We start from the raw sequence: 15,283 nt of genomic DNA, 5'->3' as shown, positions 1-15,283 counted from the left end.
TCCTATAGAAAATCCTTGGAAGCAACCACCATCCAAATCAAAAATCCTAAACAACCACCTAAAAAAATCCACCATCACACACTGAGTATGACATACACATCTCACCCCATCTCAGACATCAGAAATTTTGATGGTTTCACGTCACTTTTCTGTCATTTACAGTGGTGTTGGTGTATATGTATGTTATTCACTCTCAAACAAATCAAAGTACTTAACCCATGGTGAGGCATCAGCCAACCATAATAGAAATTGTTGTTGCTGCTTCTGCTGCTGTATATCTTAAGTTCAGGGTTGAGTTCTCTTGCGTATAGCTGGCATTCATGGTTGAAGTGAAAAGAGATGGCACCACATATCAAGTGGAAATGCTTCAATGAAATAGTTCGTTATGGGGATAACAAAAGCCATTTAAATGATTGCTTCATATCCACTAATGCCATATGTATGGGGTAATCGAGTCAAAAGCCATGCGTACTTCGAACGGGTAAGTGATCTGGAGTGCCTCCTAAGTAGCAAAGGTGGGAGTGGTGGAAGAATATGAGGAAATTTTTTTACATAATACCCCGATAGAAATTAGTTTTCAGTTATACATACTTAATGAAATAAATTAAATTAAAATTAAATATATATTTAATTAAAATAAATAAATAAAATTGTACTAAGCCAAATTATTAAAACTAAATACATGGCATTAATTTATATTAAACAGATTAAAATAAATAAAAAAACAAACAAACAAACGAATCAAAATCCTAATTTATTACTAAATAATTTAATATATATTATGATAAAATAAATTATTTTAATAAAACTAAATTTTAATTGTATTTAATTTATATAAATTCAATTTAATGTAATAAAATTCCTTTTTTACATTATATTTAATTATTATATGATATATTTATTGTCTCTTGTTTTTGTTTTTAGGTCAGGCTCATATATTAAACTCAAATGGAATGTATTTAATTTATTTTAGTTTATATTTCAAATTGAATTCATTTTAAATTTAATTTAAAAAAAATCTTTTTTTTTACGAGTAAGTTTAATTATCTTTAATTAATGTTAATAATTTATTTAGACTGAATTTAATATTTATTTTAACATCATTTCATTTAATTCAATTTTATCAGCTTTACTTATTTTAATGTATATTTTTTCATACTACTTCATTTTTGTTCAGTGTATAATACATGGAATTTATTTATTTTAATTAAAGAAATTTTGAAGGATTCACAAATTCTTTGGCATATTCAAGCGTATTTTCTTCTTGCCCTAACTTTTCAAAATTTAGTACAAATAGATTCAATGTGAGAGCCAATATTCCTTCCTACTTTCACTTAAGTGTTGTAATGGAGATTTGTACATTATTTTATAATGCATTGCTGTCACTTCAAGTAGGTAAAGATGTGGTTTACATTCACCGTTTATTCTCACACATCGCTCTTGGGCTTGGGTAACCGCTCCATGTCTGTCCATGTCACTTAATTAAAACTAAAACGGCATCTGTTTCTGAATATTGAAAAAGTTGCCGATACATTTAACATCCATTAAGTCAGGCAATTCTCTTAATTGCAGGCAAAAGGCATCAAACTTTAACAACACAATGAAACGACAATTGCCATGCAGTAGTATTCACTTCCTTCCCCTTTGCAGGAAATCGTTACGTGGTCCTTCTGATGAGCAGGAATCACGATAAACCAAAAACCCATCATCATCATCACCGTCATGTATACATAGTACCATTCATTCCGCTAGGATAGCAGTTGGACAGCCATTCAAGCATTTATCCTTTAGTCCTCCCTCCAAATGATTGCGAGACTGATGGTGGTAGCGATGTGTGGTGGTGGATCAACAAACCACTAGCAGATTTTTTGTTCTCTTAGAGGACATACGAAATTATTATGTAGGAAGCAAATCAATGGTTTAGTTTAAAACTGGGCTTTTGTATTCCAGGAAATCCACAATTTCGCAATTTTAATATTAAAGTCGATGGAATTTCATGGTTATCGGATCATATCTAAAATAGCCAGAGGACAAAGTTTTATACACACAAATTTTTTTTCAGAAATTTTCCAATAATCTTAAAAAGAAAATTAATAATTAAGAAACTTCATAAACTATCAATAATTATTGTTTGAAAAATAATTAATAAATAATTTAAAATATATATATTTTTGTGGGAATTAACTTATTAAAATTAGAAAAAAAACAGCGATCTTTGACTAAAAGGAATATTACTGAGTTTGAATTTGCAATGCTCTAACCTATATAAGCCAACAGTCCAAGCGGACTATTAGTCTATAGTAGTTTTTGTTCGGTGTACAAATTCATTCATTAATCGCAACTATGAGAGATAGCAAAAACAACAATTTGAAAGTTTTTGAAATACAAAATTTGCTTAAAAGATTTGCAACAAAATTTTTGTTTTTGTTGTTACCGTGTTGGTGTTCTAGTTGTTATTCTTCTTCCTCTTTTCTTTTTTGCAAACTAATAACAAAGTATCAAAAGAGAAGTTTTGTTGTTTTTGTTGTTATTAGTTCGTCAGTGTTGGTATTGTTGTTTCATTGTGTGTGTCTCACATGCTGACAAAATCCAAATCATATATGAGTCGTTTTCAGCATTTGCTTAGTTTAGTGCTTTTGTTGTTATTGTTGGTATTTTTTCGGGATATTGAACGATGATATGAAATGGCCATAAATCAAAATGGCAGGACAGACAGACGGACGGATGTACACAGACACAAATGTAAGGGTATGTATGTGTTTATGTGCAAAGGCCGAATGATTTTTCTCAACAGTGTGAGTAAAATTACAGCATTGGGTCGATGAAGAGAGCGGAGATTTTCTCAGACCTCATAAAAGGAGAATGGGATTTGTCTTTAGAGATATGGGCCAGTTACAAATCAAATTGAAAACTAAATTAAATTAAAATGAAATAAAATAATATACTATAAAAAATTTTTATTATTTATTGTTTACTTTAATCATACAATCATCAATACTATTTAATATTACTATTTCTAAATTTCTTTAATTAATAAAACTAATTACTGCGACTATAAATAAATTAATTTATTATTAAAATAAATAAAAATCCTCAAAAAATTTACATATCAATTAAACTAATAATAAATTAATAAGCCAAAATAAAACTTTATTATTTAATTATAATTATAAAATAAGAAGAGAAAGAAGGATTGTGGCAGCTAAGGCCATCAGCTATTAATATAAAATAAAATCAAATAGTATAAAATAAAATGAAATAAAATAAAACAAAACAAAATAAAGTAAAGTAAAATGAAATGAAATAAGATATAAGATATAAAATAGAATAGAATAAAATAAAATTACAGCGAATAAAATAAAATAGATAAATAAAATTAATATTAATTATTAATTAAATAAAAATAAATTAATTTATTTCATTTTGTTATCTTTATTAAATATCAATCGAATTTACATTTCAAACATTTTCATAATTTTGAGTTCACACTGCTCTTGCCTTCTCAATACATTTGCCACCACATCCTTTTAATGTCTATGCCAATTGTGGCAGGCTTAGAAACTTCGTAGTTCGTTACGTATTTTGGTGGTAACCACTTACGGGAAATGAAATTGTTAAGGGTATAAATGGGACACATGAGAAGGGACAAGAGGGGGTTTAGCCCGACAACAGCAACAAAAACAACAAGAACAACTATAGAAGAAGCAAATTCTTCAAACCAAATGCCACAGGAGCTGGAAGTTTTTGGGCTATTGTTACTGGTGATGGTGGTGATATGCGAAAGCCTAGGGAAGTCGAAATAAAGCAACAACCAACCAACCGACCTAACTCTCATACTTCGAATTCACTAACAAATGAATGAATTTGAAAACGCAAAAACGAACAAAAAAAACAAATAACACCAACAACTATGTATAGCAAATCAAACAACAACAAAAAGAATCCCACAAATATGAACACGAGCAACACAAAATGTAGAGAAATAGAAATGAAATGACGACGGGTTGACTGCTGTCAAAAGAACAAACATGGGCGCATATCACCGACACGGGCATTCGAGATAGACATGGACACCACCGACATCGAAAGACACGGCGGCCAAAGTCACTTTCACACATATGAGTATATGCATGGGTGTGTGTGTGTATATCCATGTGTATAACTCAAAATCCTATCAATATTCCTTTTTGTTGATTTCCACATATCCAAAAATAAGTCCATGCTCCTGGGCATAACACCAAAATAGCAGATATCACTGCCTAAAGGCATAGAATTTCCCAAAAAAAAAAAATCATAACATCCAGGAAATCAAGCCAGGATCTCTGGTTTGGAGTTGTGAATTAAAAAAACAACATAGAATGTGCTAAAAAAAACACCACAGTAATCAAGCCATGATCTCTGGTTTGGAGTTATGAATTAAAAAAAAAAACAAAAACAGACAAGCATTGCCTATCTAAAACCAAAACAAAAACTATAGTCAGCAAAAATTCTCAGAACTTACAACCGATAGACTTGACAGACACCACTGCCTCGAACATCTCTCCCAACCTCTTATAGTGCATATTCTATTACAATCCTTTCCATTGCGAGATAAACATTGAATAATAAAAGACTAAATTTCCATTACAGCCATCATCATCAGTGCTTTCATAATCACAAGAATGGACATTAAATTCATAGTCGAGTAATAATATCGCTATGGGTTCATTGAGTCAGAATTGAATAAAAAATTAAATTAAATCAATTTTTTTATTTAAATAAATTGTATTAAAAATTAAATTAAATATTATGAACGATCTTATTAAATTTTGTATACCATAACCATAATTTTAAATCAAATGTTCACCTGTTGAATGACCCAGCCCAAATAGCACAAACAATCCTTATCTAACATCTTATAACATTGACCATGTGCAGCAAGCGAAGCACATGCAACAATTGGATGAAATCAAATAAAAAAGCTTTTTTTTCCAAAATTTTACACGATGGAAACCCCTTCATCTGTTTCCTGTTTCATTTTGGTCTCATTCGCGTATAATTATGAATGAAAATTAAGCTGGTTTCTAGTTCAGGCAAAGCAAACACACAAAAACACTCAAGCAAATTCCCAGCAAACATTCGAATAAACGAACGAGAGTTGCTTGCAGCAAACAAATGATATTCATTACTATGGCAACAAACACATACATAGGCCGAGAAGAAACTAATGAATTAAAAATGTGTACGCACCGTACTATTTGAAAAGATTTATGACTTTTTTGTTGTAATTCTTTCGAGCATATCTTGTCTGCTCGACACTCAAGTGGGAACACTGAGAATAAATTCGCATAAAACTCAACACTAACCGTGTACTTCCGTATTTCTATCGTTATTAATTGACTTGAGGTAATTTAATTTTATCTTATTTTATTTTATTTTATTTTATTTTATTTTATTTAATAATAATTTATTTTATTTATTTCTTTCTGTGTATTTACAAGTTTATTCTCTCAAATAGTTTCAAGAGTGCGTTAGAGCCTGTTTTTTGTTTTATTTTTGAATACTGTTAGATTTTTTTTTCAAAATTGAATTTAAAAAAAAAATTGAAAGCACCCTAGTGAAACGCACGAACGACAACATTCATTACAATTGAAAGTGAAAAGCATGGAAAAGTGGTTGTCGAATATGGATGGCAGTTGAGTCGAGATACCAACTCAACACCACCAACACCCCATGGTCATTTATAGAAATCTCTGTTCAAAGACTTTTGTCACCAAATGCCTTAACTTTGTCTGGTTTTTTGTTTTTGTTTTTTTTTTCTGCTTACCCTTAATGAATACTAGGCCTTTGGCGTTTTCGTTTACGTTACGCTTTCGTATTTGAAATAGGCGTAAAGGCTATGACACAATGATGGTGATGCTGCGAGTAGCGATAACTTCATTATTCATAAAAATTGAAAGAGTCATCATCGTCAGGCATCAGCCATTGCTTGTTTGGGTGTTGTTGCAGTTGTTGTCTTCAAGTGCATTTAAATATTCATAAATTTTTATTTAAAACAAAAAAACATCTAAACAATGAACATTTTGAGTAAGGATTTCTGCTTTGTTTAGTCTACGTAGTCTATGACGCACTGTTTCAATGATTGCCACAATGAGTGCCGGATGATGTGTTAATTGCATGAAGCAATAAATTTTCTTTCTTTTTGTCATTTTAAATAATATTCAGATTTTTTTTTGTAGAGAGTTTTAAGTTCTTCAGTCAATGGAGTTCATATTTGACATTTTAATCTAAGGAAATTCGGGAATCGCGGGGACAAAAAATTTTAAATCTCATAGGATGTGATTAAATGGTTTTGGATCTTCAAAAATCCAATATCATAGTTGAATGGAAAAAGGAAATTTGGGGAGTATCTTGGATAAGAAATTGTGTCAGATACACTTAATATTAAAGTAAAATAATTTTGACACCAATCCTTGGAAACTGACGTAGTTTCCATCTAGAATATATTGGTCCATTGCGTTTCCTCAAACTCCCATTCTCTTCCTCTTTGTGACTGATTCCATTCCGTCCGGGTTTATCCCATCATATGTGTTTAATGTCTCTCACCTACACTGAAAAAAGCATACTCGGTTCCAAAGATTTTGTCTTTACTTTAAAAAATTTGGTATTGATTCCGAGCCAAAGAAGCGGGGAATACAAGTAAAGATACTTTTAAGACACAATTCTCTTTTAAATTTAGGTTTTGTGTACTTGCTTCTAGGAAGCAAATTTTAATTTTTCGCTTTCTCAGCTTTTTTTTTTCATATGCTATCAAAGTCCTTTAAAAACGAGTTAACGGCAACTTTATTTTCCAAATTAGGACTCGACTTCCAGTAGAAATTATACTATGTTTGAAGTAAAAAACTTCTTTAAAATAAAGTTTTGAAAAACATGTCCTATATTTGAACGATTTTTTGCTTTGTAGTCAAGATGCAAAAAGACAACAAATTTAAAGACAATTTCTTTAAATTTAAAGAATTTTTCTGAATTATTAAAGTCAAGTTGACATTAGCCTATAAATTTTTTCTTTCATGTTAAGATACCCATTTTTAAGTCAAATCACTTAATTATAAGGACAATACGACTTCATTGAAAAGTTTATCGACTTTTGGACAAGGAAAATAACTTTATTTTAGAGAAATGCGTCTTCTATGCTAAGCAAAATTTGTATTCGTATTTTAAAGACATGAAATCTTTGACCTCACGACAATATTTTTTTCGGTGTAGAAGCCTTGATGGGAGCGAATATTTTCCTCAGAATGCAATTTCGCAAATGGGTAATAGTCTGAAAGAAATGAGAGCAGTATCTTGTTTCTTTTAACGGATAATGGTGGACACTGGTACAGAAAACTATATGAATCGTACATAGCCTCAAGGTCCCAAAACACCATTTACAAATATTATCATTCCTTAGAAAGTAAATGTGCTTCTTCATTTCCTATAATGTCTAGATACTGTTCAGATACTGTACTGACTACCTTCGACCTTATATTTGTATTGTCCAGGTCCTTTATTGCTTCTTGACTATCGATTGGCTTCTGATATCGCATCTAAATATCGGACTCGGTAATAGAAATTCTGCGGCTGTTGCAATAGCGAATATATCCGCCTGAAAGATGCTGCATTCGTCCTCTGGCTTAAAATACTCTCCAATTCACAACTCTTTGCAGTAAATACAACTGCCTGTGACCTCGTCCATTTTAGATCAATCCGTATAATGGTTCAGATTTAGATTAAATACGAATATTATTTACCTCTTTCTATGCTGAAAATTCATCGAAAAGTCGAAGGTCGCGACGTTAAAAATTATAATAGCAAAAGTCGAAAGTCGACTTTTTAAATAAATTGAAATTTTCATTCTCATTAAAATCTTAGATACATTCTTAGGCTACACTAATAGAAAAAACTACGTTCCACAGTCGTGAACGAACGGTGACAAAATGAAACGGAAACGTTCACAAAAAATCAAAACGGAATGTTCACAATTTCGTTCACGGGCGTTCACGATTTCATGAACGGCATTCGTTTCTCTTTGGCCATGAAAAGTCTTAAAATAATCGTTAGTCGTTATTATGGCAACTCCTCGGTGGTGCAATGTGCTAAGGCGTACACGTATTGTGCAGAAAACACAGGTTCGAGTCACGGTAGCGGAAATCTTTTTTTTAATTTTGTTTATAAATTACGTTTTCAGATCATGAACGCTGGTTGTTGATTTAACAACGCATGGTGTCATTTTATCGTTGTCAGATTGACAACGCCTGTTCTCCGTTCGACACCACATATGTGTTGATTCACTTTCATGAACGAATCGTTTTGAAATGAGCACGCCGTGCATGATTTTTTCTATGAGTGTAGGTTAGGTGGCAGCCCGATGTATCAGGCTCACTTAGACTATTCAGTCCATTGTGATACATTCTTGATTCCAGCCTATTTCGGCGCGGAATAAATACCAATAAAGTCAAAATTTTTGGACTCATGTAAAATTGTTTTGAAAAATAAGTCGCCGTTCTAGGAGCTTTCATGGACTTATATGAACCAATTTTATTTATGCTGGAAATATTATCACAAAATTCTTCTGAAAATGATTTATATCCAATTCGCTGAAACCCATGCAGAAGCTTTTTATCGTTCACAAAAATCTACCTAGAAATAATGCTTATGAATGAAACATATGTATTTAATATTCTTTCTGATTATCTGATGTTTTCCACAAAAAAAACAACAAATTATCAAAACTCTTCAAATTAAATACTCAATAAAAAAACAGACAATCCTTTTTTTCTCTCTTTTGCCAAACAAACTCTAAGTGAATACATGCAAATAACGCTCAATAGCAATCTAACGTGACGTATCCTTTTGTTCGTTTGGCTTTCAACAATTATAAGACCATAAATTTCGACTTTCAACAAAACTCCGACGACGAGGAAATCCAAGGAAACCATTTAAAAAGCGAAAGTGTCACAAAGGAGCCAACAAAATAAACTCTCATTATTATTATCAAGCCAACGAAGAAAAACGAAAATTACCAACAAAAAAAACTGAACGCACAGACATTTCAAACAAATTTCTACAGCAACAATAATGAGAACTTCTTCCATAGACCAATACCACGATGTGGAGGCTGTTGTTGATATAGAAGAGAAAAAAATTTCAACAACAGCACCACAAGAATCAGAGACTTCTTTCTCAACAAAAGCATGGAAACGGTCAATTTAAAGCAGAGCAACGACATTGTGTATTGCACGGCAGGCTTCTGGCTGGATGCACGTGCTACATTCTATAGAAAACAAACGGGGATTTTCAAATTCACGCTACCATTGTCGGAAAGTACCATCCTCGTTGTTACATTTGTTTCCTTTAAGGATCAACATCATGCATGGTGGCTACAGTGTAGACATCTTCCATATCAAAATAAATAAAATGAATTACTGTTTTGCCTTCAAAACCAACAATTTTCTCTGGACTAACTAACAAACACTATATCAACCTAAGAGTTCCTCTCTTGCCAATGTCAACAAAAAATAAAAAATGTTGCCAAGGATATGAAAAGCAACCAAAATAATAAACATTACTTCCAATGCAACATCATTGTATGAATTATTTCTCTTTCCAGCAAGTATGAGTTACTGGCAACATATGTTGCTACACTGGTTTACTATGAATTGTTGTGAATAGAAATGGAGGAATATTGTATTATTTCTGTAATATAAATAATTTAAAGTGAGAATTTATTAAAAATACAAAAAAAACTACTTTCGATAAATAAAACTATTTAAATAATATTTTCAATTAAATAAAATTATACTATATTATAGCAATTTCTACTTAGATATTAAAAAATTCATTATGTTAAATTAAATTATTAAAATTTCATTTTAATTACATTTTAATTACATTTAAATAATTATATATTTTTTCATTAACATAAGTAATGTTTTTTAAAATAAAAAAAAACATATAAACGTAATTAAGTGATATTAGATACATCAATAAATTATATTAATAAATTAGTTCATTATCCTTTATGTTAATAATATTTTATTTACCTAAACTAGAAAAATATATATATTAAATTATATTAAAGTGGAATATAATATAATAAATGAAATCACAATGAATTAATTTGAATCAAATAATTACAAAATTTAAATTACAATAACATTAAAAAAACTGGAATTTAATGAATTAGTTAAATGATTTAAATTGAGTTGTATTAAGCTAAACTAAATTTAAAAAAAAATTAATTAACAACTAAGTTTTTTCATTAATTTAACTTATGTTTTTTATTTAAATAAATATTAATAATAAATTAAAAAAATAAAATTATATGATATGCAAGGAAATATAATAAATTATTTTGAATAAAATAAATACACTAAAATGGATTTAAAAAATAAATATTAAATAAATACAAGTCAATACATTGGAATAACTTAGTTGCAAAATTTAACTAAATTAAATTCAATTAAAAATAACTAAGTTCAATTAATAATAAATTAAATTTAGACCAAAGTATAAATTTATTTAATCAAATCAATTATTAATAATAAATTAAAAATTTTGAATAGAATTTCAAATTCAATTTTCAAATTTAAACTGACTGATTAACTAAAATCGTAATATCAAGTACATCACTACAAATTTAGCCAAATTAAACCTAACCTATAATAACTCTAAAAAAATAAATTGCATTAAATAACACTTACCCCCATTTTCATGAAACTCCGTTAGTGCTACGTTAGCTAACGAACTTTTAAACCGTGATATCTGCATATTTGTCATCTTGCGCATATATTTCATATGCCAGTTAGAAACTTAACTGCTGAAAATTTGTCAGTTAAAGTTCACCGGAGAAAAGATATTTCCATTTTTCTTTCTGTTAACTGCCAGTTAAAGCCTAACGGAGCTACATGAAAATAGCCGTTAGTTGAATAGATAGTTTCAAATTTATTAAGATATATACAAATTTAATTAGCGTAACTAAAACGATAAATTTGTAATAAATGTTCAACCGAATTTAATTTAATTAAATAAATTGGAAAATATTTCATTTTAGATAATTTTTTATGTCTTGTAAGTTATCAACAATTTTTGATCTCAACTAAAATAAGTACACTAAATTATGTTAAATGAAATACGCTAAATTAAAGTAATTAAATTATATCAGTATTACTCAAACAAATTAAACAAATAATAATTACTCAATCGAATTTAATTTTAATAAATATATTATATCGAAAAACTTTTTTTTATTTAGTTTATTTTTTTAAGGAATTATTAACATTTGATTTATTTTAACCAAAATAAAAATTAAATTACGTTATATTAAAAAAGCGCAATCAAAGTAATTTGGAAGAAAATAAATTAAAATACTTATTTTCGTTTAGCTGAATAGAAATTCATTTTATTAATTTGATTTAATTTTAAATTTTAGTGTCCCAGCAAAAAAATTTGGGAGTTCTTCCAAAGGCACAACTTTAAAAGCACTTCCAGAAGATGCACTCCCAATGATGTTCTTTATTTTAACTACCCAGGAAGTTCTTTTAATTCAATTTTTTATAACTTGGTTTGCTCATACTTTTAATGGATAATTTTAATTTTTTTGTTTCAAATAGGTTAAAAACAGAGTAAGAATTCATAAAATGGTAGAAATCATTTAAATTTTGTCGACAAAAATGTTAAATCCAATCTGAAAAAATTGTGCATTTTTGAAAATATTTGAGGTGAAACGTTTCCGACAAGCGTTAGAATCCATTAAAAATGATAATTATAAAAATTATTTATTTGACACAATATCACAGAATTGTTTAATATTTCATCCAAAGCATTGAATTCGGATCACACCTAAAGAAGTGATGCAAATTCAGTGCAACGGCTATTGAAATGGAGGACTTCCGTCCTATGACAAGCCCATGTTAAATTCATCGCTTCTGCGTCAATTTTGCACCACTTCCGGATCCAAAAAGAACATTTTCATTACTTTTTTGGCGACGCTTTTTTTGCTGGGGTATTTATTTTTTAATGTAAATGTCAAGTTTGCCAATAGCTTTGTTTTTAATTATTTGATTCAAGCTATGTTTAATTTATTTTGTCAATATATTTACTGAAGTTAAAATATTTTAAATTGAATACGATAAAAAATTCTCTTTTTCCCCATTTAAAAAAAAATACCTTCCATATCTCTAGTCTAGATCCTTTTAGTCATTGATATTTTGGCTTTTACATGTTATTACTTTCGCAGACCAGTGTCGAATGAGAGTGAATGATTCATGAATTCAACTCCCATCAACATTTATCAAACACTACTCAAAACTGAAATGTTTCTCAACATTTAGCTGAGGCCATTTTACTTCCAACTAGAAACTCACACAAACACACATACACACACGTGTAATGTTGCTGGAGATTTAGAGAGTGCGAGTTAACAATTTTTGTTTCCATATAATTCATCATTTTCACGGGGTGTCTCTGCTCACACGACCAAACAATAAATGTTGCTGGAATCCCTTTGGCTGTCCGTCGGTGGTTGATTGTGTTGACAAGAGCCAAAGCAACATACGAAATAGATTTATTGGAATGTTTATACGATGTTAGTTCATTGTGCATACTACTACACTGGTTTTCAAAACGGTTTGTTTTAGTTGTTTTTGAATGAACGTGCAAAATAGACGTGAATTGTAGCCGTTTTGTATAGCTGCCGCCGCCGTCGCTACTATAAGAATGAAATACGCGCGCGTTTTAAACAACACGTAAAGAAAGACGTAATGTTATAGTGAATGAATAAAGAGAAAAAATACGAAATATAAGAAAAAATTCAAAATATTGAATACAACATTGTTTACAGATGGAAAATTTAGATTTTTGCTTGTAAAAATGACGTGGAAAATACGCCGGAAAATATTTTATCAAAACTAAATAAGGGAAATTGAATTAAAGGAATTAAAAAAGAAATGTTTCTTTCCTTTTCCCAAACCTAAACAAAAAATCTCAAATTCCCTACTTCTGAATATTCTTATCATTATTTAACCTTGAACTTTTTTCTCTCGTCTATGGCAAACCAAATAAAACCCCTCCAAAAATAAATGTCTTTTGTGAGAAGTACGAAAAAATAAAAGAAAAACAATTTTAAATCCAGAACAAACATCTACATCCAAACGAACATAAATAGAGTGAGAATCAATGAAGAAAAATGATGATGATGAAAAAAAGCCAAACAGAATTTGTGGAGAATAAAATGAAATGAATTTAAAAAATGTCACCAACACTTGATGCTTTTTCGAACGAAGGACCACAATGTTGCCAAAACTTGTGCGCAGCGGCTACAACAACAATAAAGTATCACAATAACATCATAATTATTAATAACAACATCATTATCATCAATATAAACAACAAAAGTGAAAGACTTTAATTGAAAAAAAGTGCCCACAGCTTTTTAAAGTGTTTTTTCTTCTAAAAAAACATATTAAACAAAAAAGTGATAAATGTTTAATTTCCCCTTTGCTCCAGCTTTCCATATCCAAATTACTAAGTTTTATAATATTCTTCGATACTTTATGTTTATGGGTAGAAAACGCAAGTCTTTAAGGCATTATCGAAATTATTTACGTTTGCATTTTATAATTATCATAAAAACGCTTTATTCCTATTATCAATTTCAAATTATCTCCTCGGGCTGGAAATTCTACGACAATTACCTTATCAGTGTTGGTCAAAAACGCATCACTAACGAAACCGCCTTGACATCATTGGCAATAAAAAATTTTCCAAATAATCAACATTTTAATAAATTCCCCAATCGTTTTATACGAATTTTGTATGTGTATAAAAATATTAAGAAAATTTTAATACCAAAATCGGTGAAAATAACAGCTGCAACAACAACAACAATAATAATTTCCAATAAGCAAGTGATTTTTCTATAAGAAAATAATTTTTTTAAACATTTTTGTATTGTATATAAAACAAAAACAAAATAATAATAAATTATAAAAAAAAGAACTCCAAAGCATTTGTGTGTAAATAATTTATAAAATAAGTGTAAAATTTTTATAAAAGCAACAAAAGTATTGTGATATTAAATTTAATACAAAAAAAAAAAAAACATACGAGTTTAAGTCTAAATATTTTTGTATAGAAATATATACATAAATATCCTGTTCATCTACCAAAACACCCATATACATATTTACATCTAAACGGAAGCCTCGAGAGAGAGAAAAGCCTTTTAGTTCTTTAGTTCTGTTTCTCTGAAATCGAAATTATATCTAAAGAAAAACCTCTGCTACCCAAGGTAGGTGAATGATAGTTTTTCCTATTTTTCCTATATATATAAGTGTTAATACAAAAAACCTCCTTTGTTTGTGGAGTCTTATATCATTGTCCTGTACCACCGTTGTGAAAAATATGAATGATCATAAAATTCACCCCAATTCGTTTGTGTGAATAAAAATTGTTGGAAAATCACATTTCAAACAAACTATTGTGATTACTCCTGTCTATAGGCAATAAATCATATTTATCTATGGACCTAAATAATAAAGCACCTCTAATAATATAGGATAGGATTCCAAAAAATTAATATGGTGAATGCACACAAAAAAGGTTTATCTTTATATGCGTGAATATGAATATGATGCATTCTGCTTACTTTCTCCACGAGCCTGGAAATGTTTCATTTATATAATTATGATTTCTCAGGTATCAAAAATGATAAATCATAGTTGAGGCTATCAAAAAAAAAAAAAAAAAAAAAAAAAAAACAGTAGCAGTAATTTGTATATGGACTTCCTATCTAGTGCAATATATTTTATCTATATATAAAACCAAGTAAAAATCACATAAAAAAATGAAAATTCGAATGTCACCCTTAATGTTATATAAAAGATTTTCTTTGATAGATCATAAATTGTATTCTTGTTATACATTGGTGGTACTTTATTTACTCTATATCAACTCAGCTTTTCTCTAGTGAAGATCAAACCAACATGTAAGCTACACAATTCTATTAATTCAGAAAAATTATCAAATAGAGGTAATTTGTTTTTTTACAATACAACCGGGATTAGGTTTAGTTTGAGAAAATTTTAAATAATATTATCACTTATTTTAATAATATTCTAATATTATAGAATATTTGTCTTCCGAATATGTGGCCCTATCGCATGTCTTGTATTTTTTTTTAATTTTAGGAGAAAATTGGAAGTCTGTTGATGATTTAAGGTTTATCATATTTTAAGGCAGAAGAATATTTAATTATTTCAAA

General features: G+C 29.2%; 1 protein-coding gene across 4 annotated transcripts in view; it reads left to right on the top strand.

Moving 5' to 3' along the window:
- Antp (homeotic protein antennapedia) overlaps positions 1–15,283 on the top strand; it is a 345,732-nt gene that overhangs the window by 220,238 nt on the left and 110,211 nt on the right. For 3 of the 4 annotated variants that reach the window (XM_075291464.1, XM_075291467.1, XM_075291466.1), the window contains exon 1: positions 12,677–14,311. The exons of the other annotated variant lie outside the window; for it this stretch is intronic. The gene's annotated coding sequence lies outside the window, so the exon portion shown is untranslated. Of the gene's footprint in view, positions 1–12,676; positions 14,312–15,283 lie in introns of those variants that run through there. 4 annotated transcript variants of the gene reach the window in all.

This window comes from Haematobia irritans, chromosome 1 (genome assembly GCF_050003625.1).
Source record: "Haematobia irritans isolate KBUSLIRL chromosome 1, ASM5000362v1, whole genome shotgun sequence".
Classification (NCBI taxonomy): Eukaryota; Metazoa; Arthropoda; class Insecta; order Diptera; family Muscidae; genus Haematobia; species Haematobia irritans.
This window is presented reverse-complemented; position numbering and strand designations above follow the sequence as displayed.